Genomic DNA, 5,402 nt, shown 5'->3' on the forward strand with positions numbered 1-5,402 from the left:
CACTTCTTTTAACTCAGTTAAGTTTCGAGTTTTAATCTACCGAAAACTACCGATGAAATTTTGATGCGCCTACCAAAACCGCCAAAATAAACTGGCCACACTGTTTGACAGTGGGGAGAATTCACAGAGAGAAAAAAATAATTTATTTTTTCATAAATAGGCTGTTTTGCTCCGTATTCCCTTTGTTTGATCTCTTTCATGTGAATTTTGATTGTTTATTTTCTCTTTTTGTTTGTGTGCTATATCGTTGCTTCATGTGGCCACCGCTTACCCGGCGCTCAAGCACCAATCGAACACGACATCGAACATGAAAAATGTATGGGATTTGACATGTTTGTCTTGTTTGTTTGTTTGTGGCTGACAGTGCACCTCCAAGGTGGATTAAAAATATCAGGTGGTGGATTAGGGCCTTTGGGGGTCGCCATAGTTGAGGGACTTTACGTCATTTTAGAACCGTTGACCATTGGTTTCCGCACACAAAGCTAAGCAAATTTTGTTATTATGTGCATTTTAGTGTGTCTATTGATTTTATCGAAAAAACGTATTATATTAACAAAAGATTTGATGATTTGTTTATGCACGAAATTTAAAATCATGCTAGCATGAGTTCTAATCTCAAGTAAATTGTCCATGCGGCTCGTAGATAATGAGGAATTAAGATAAAAATTGAAAAAAAAATAATGATTTCTTAATTTTTATCATCAAAAATGTCGAAAACACAAAGAATTCTAGAATAAATTCACAGAATAACACAAAATAACACACTTTAATGTATGTTTCAATGTTAAATAAGAACTCTTCTTCTTCTTTGGCTCAACAACCGATGTCGGTCAAGGCCTGCCTCTACCCACTTGTGGGCTTGGCTTTCAGCGACTAATTGATTCCCCACATAGCAGGATAGTCAGTCCAACGTATGGCGGCGCGGTCTATTTGGGGCTTGAACTCATGACGGGCATGTTGTTAAGTCGTACGAGTTGACGACTGTACTACGAGACCTGAGAAATAAGAACTCCCAAAGTTCAAAATATATTTTTAAAGAATGTTTATTCGAAAAATGGGGTAGATAAATTATATGAACAAATTTAATTAATGTAAACAAAGTTTGAATCCTGGGGACCTTACGTCAAGTGACGAATTGTCAAAATGCACTAGAGTCCACCACCTGATATTTTTAAATCCACCTTGGTGCACCTCCATATGTTTATATGGGTTTGTTCGAGTCGGTTGTCGTGTTCGAGTGGTGCCAGAGCGCAGCCTAAGGCGGCCCTCTGGGACCAATCGAGCGAGACAAACAAACACGACTCTGTTCGATAGGTGCTCTGTCAGCTGTTCGATGTCTTATAGACCTGTCATGATGCACTGCAATACGCCTTTCTTTTCGTCTCGAAAATGAAGCATTTTCATAGTTTAAATGAATATCCACCTACAGGGGGAAGATTCAACTCATAATTTACTAGTTATTCACATCTATAATAACATAGAAATCATTCAAATTTAATATTGAAAAATGTAAACAAACGTCCATGCCAAAACACATACAGTGCATACACATGGATTATGTACACACAATAGTTTAATACGTTTCAATCCTTTATATTTGATGTTATAATTGATTGAAAAGTTTAACAATAATTATTGATAGCTATTTTAAATATTTTGCACGCAATTTTAAGAAGAAAAAGAGACAAACTACGTAAACAAACTTAAAAATGTCCCGAATTGAATTCTATCTACTGTAGCTGTGAAGCGTTTGACAGCCAAGGTACTCACAGCACAGGTGGGTATCGAACATCACAGACAGAATCAACTGACATGTTCGACTCGACGTTTTTCTTGTTTGTTTGTTTGTGTCTGACAGTGCACCTCCATATGATTATATGGGTTTGTTCGTGTCGGATGTCGTGTTCGATTGCTGCTAGAGCGCCGCCTAACGCGCATGATCGGTTTGAGGGAACGGTCAGAACTTCGCCGCATGCGATTTTGCCGCAAGCTTTTGTATGTGGGCAAAGTGACCAGAAATACCAATGTCTAGGGAAAGTGTAGAGTTTGAAGGAAAAAATCTCATTTTTTTAATCATTGAACTATAACACTCAGCCAAACAATCAAAACAATCAAATTAATCAAACTGCTGCGGCCCTAAGCGGTCGCGTGGAGACCCGAGAAAAGAACTGGGGAAAAAATTAGCATCTAGTCCTTCTTTGACTAAGAATTCCTAGTAAAATTTTCAGAGCGACACTTCAAAAGAACTTCATTTGTGTGACCGCTGAACCAAATCTAATCCATCTCCTAGATAAAGGATGCATATTCTCGTGAGATGGAACTTTCATTTTGCGCATTAGCGCAACCAAAACCCCCCCACCCCCCGTTGAACACTTCTTTCGCTTTCATTTCTTTTAACTCAGTTAAGTTTCGAGTTTTAATCTACCGAAAACTACCGATGAAATTTTGATGCGCCTACCAAAACCGCCAAAATAATCTGGCCACACTGTTTGACAGTGGGGAGAATTCACAGACAGAAAAAAAATATTTATTTTTTCATAAATAGGCTGTTTTGCTCCGTATTCCCTTTGTTTGATCTCTTTCATGTGAATTTTGATTGTTTATTTTCTCTTTTTGTTTGTGTGCTATATCGTTGCTTCATGTGGTCACCGCTTACCCGGCGCTCAAGCACCAATCGAACACGACATCGAACATGAAAAATGTATGGGATTTGACATGTTTGTCTTGTTTGTTTGTTTGTGGCTGACAGTGCACCTCCAAGGTGGATTAAAAATATCAGGTGGTGGATTAGGGCCTTTGGGGGGTCGCCATAGTTGAGGGACTTTACGTCATTTTAGAACCGTTGACCATTGGTTTCCGCACACAAAGCTTAGCAAATATAACAGATTTCTTTGTTATTATGTGCATTTTAGTGTGTCTATTGATTTTATCGAAAAAACGTAATATATTAACAAAAGATTTGATGATTTGTTTATGCACGAAGTAAGGTAGAAATTGAAAAAAAATAATGATTTCTTAATTTTTATCATCAAAAATGTCGAAAACACAAAGAATTCTAGAATAAATTCACAGAATAACACAAAATAACACACTTTAATGTATGTTTCAATGTTAAATAAGAACTCTTCTTCTTCTTTGGCTCAACAACCGATGTCGGTCAAGGCCTGCCTCTACCCACTTGTGGGCTTGGCTTTCAGCGACTAATTGATTCCCCACATAGCAGGATAGTCAGTCCTACGTATGGCGGCGCGGTCTATTTGGGGCTTGAACTCATGACGGGCATGTTGTTAAGTCGTACGAGTTGACGACTGTACTACGAGACCTGAGAAATAAGAACTCCCAAAGTTCAAAATATATTTTTAAAGAATGTTTATTCGAAAAAATGGGGTAGATAAATTATATGAACAAATTTAATTAATGTAAACAAAGTTTGAATCCTGGGGACCTTACGTCAAGTGACGAATTGTCAAAATGCACTAGAGTCCACCACCTGATATTTTTAAATCCACCTTGGTGCACCTCCATATGTTTATATGGGTTTGTTCGAGTCGGTTGTCGTGTTCGAGTGGTGCCAGAGCGCAGCCTAAGGCGGCGCTCTGGGACCAATCGAGCGAGACAAACAAACACGACTCTGTTCGATAGGTGCTCTGTCAGCTGTTCGATGTCTTATAGACCTGTCATGATGCACTGCAATACGCCTTTCTTTTCGTCTCGAAAATGAAGCATTTTCATAGTTTAAATGAATATCCACCTACAGGGGGAAGATTCAACTCATAATTTACTAGTTATTCACATCTATAATAACATAGAAATCATTCAAATTTAATATTGAAAAATGTAAACAAACGTCCATGCCAAAACACATACAGTGCATACACATGGATTATGTACACACAATAGTGTAATACGTTTCAATCCTTTATATTTGATGTTATAATTGATTGAAAAGTTTAACAATAATTATTGATAGCTATTTTAAATATTTTGCACGCAATTTTAAGAAGAAAAAGAGACAAACTACGTAAACAAACTTAAAAATGTCCCGAATTGAATTCTATCTACTGTAGCTGTGAAGCGTTTGACAGCCAAGGTACTCACAGCACAGGTGGGTATCGAACATCACAGACAGAATCAACTGACATGTTCGACTCGACGCGTTTTTGTTTGTTTGTTTGTGTCTGACAGTGCACCTCCATATGATTATATGGGTTTGTTCGTGTCGGATGTCGTGTTCGATTGCTGCTAGAGCGCCGCCTAACGCGCATGATCGGTTTGAGGGAACGGTCAGAACTTCGCCGCATGCGATTTTGCCGCAAGCTTTTGTATGTAGGCAAAGTGACCAGAAATACCAATGTCTAGGGAAAGTGTAGAGTTTGAAGGAAAAAATCTCATTTTTTTTAATCATTGAACTATAACACACAGTCAAACAATCAAAACAATCAAATTAATCAAACTGCTGCGGCCCTAAGCGGTCGCGTGGAGCCCTGAGAAAAGAACTGGGGAAAAAAATTAGCATCTAGTCCTTCTTTGGCTTAGAATTCCTAGTAAAATTTTCAGAGCGACACTTCAAAAAGAACTTCATTTGTGTGACCGCTGAACCAAATCTAATCCATCTCCTAGATAAAGGATGCATATTCTCGTGAGATGGAACTTTCATTTTGCGCATTAGCGCAACCAAACCCCCCCTCCCCACACCCCGTTGAACACTTCTTTCGCTTTCACTTCTTTTAACTCAGTTAAGTTTCGAGTTTTAATCTACCGAAAACTACCGATGAAATTTTGATACGCCTACCAAAACCGCCAAAATAATCTGGCCACACTGTTTGACAGTGGGGAGAATTCACAGACAGAAAAAAATAATTTATTTTTTCATAAATAGGCTGTTTTGCTCCGTATTCCCTTTGTTTGATCTCTTTCATGTGAATTTTGATTGTTTATTTTCTCTTTTTGTTTGTGTGCTATATCGTTGCTTCATGTGGTCACCGCTTACCCGGCGCTCAAGCACCAATCGAACACGACATCGAACATGAAAAATGTATGGGATTTGACATGTTTGTCTTGTTTGTTTGTTTGTGGCTGACAGTGCACCTCCAAGGTGGATTAAAAATATCAGGTGGTGGATTAGGGCCTTTGGGGGGTCGCCATAGTTGAGGGACTTTACGTCATTTTAGAACCGTTGACCATTGGTTTCCGCACACAAAGCTTAGCAAATATAACAGATTTCTTTGTTATTATGTGCATTTTAGTGTGTCTATTGATTTTATCGAAAAAACGTAATATATTAACAAAAGATTTGATGATTTGTTTATGCACGAAGTAAGGTAGAAATTGAAAAAAAATAATGATTTCTTAATTTTTATCATCAAAAATGTCGAAAACACAAAGAATTCTAGAATAAATTC

Source organism: Anopheles arabiensis, unplaced genomic scaffold (genome assembly GCF_016920715.1).
Source record: "Anopheles arabiensis isolate DONGOLA unplaced genomic scaffold, AaraD3 Autosomal_pericentromeric_contig0002, whole genome shotgun sequence".
Taxonomy (NCBI): Eukaryota; Metazoa; Arthropoda; class Insecta; order Diptera; family Culicidae; genus Anopheles; species Anopheles arabiensis.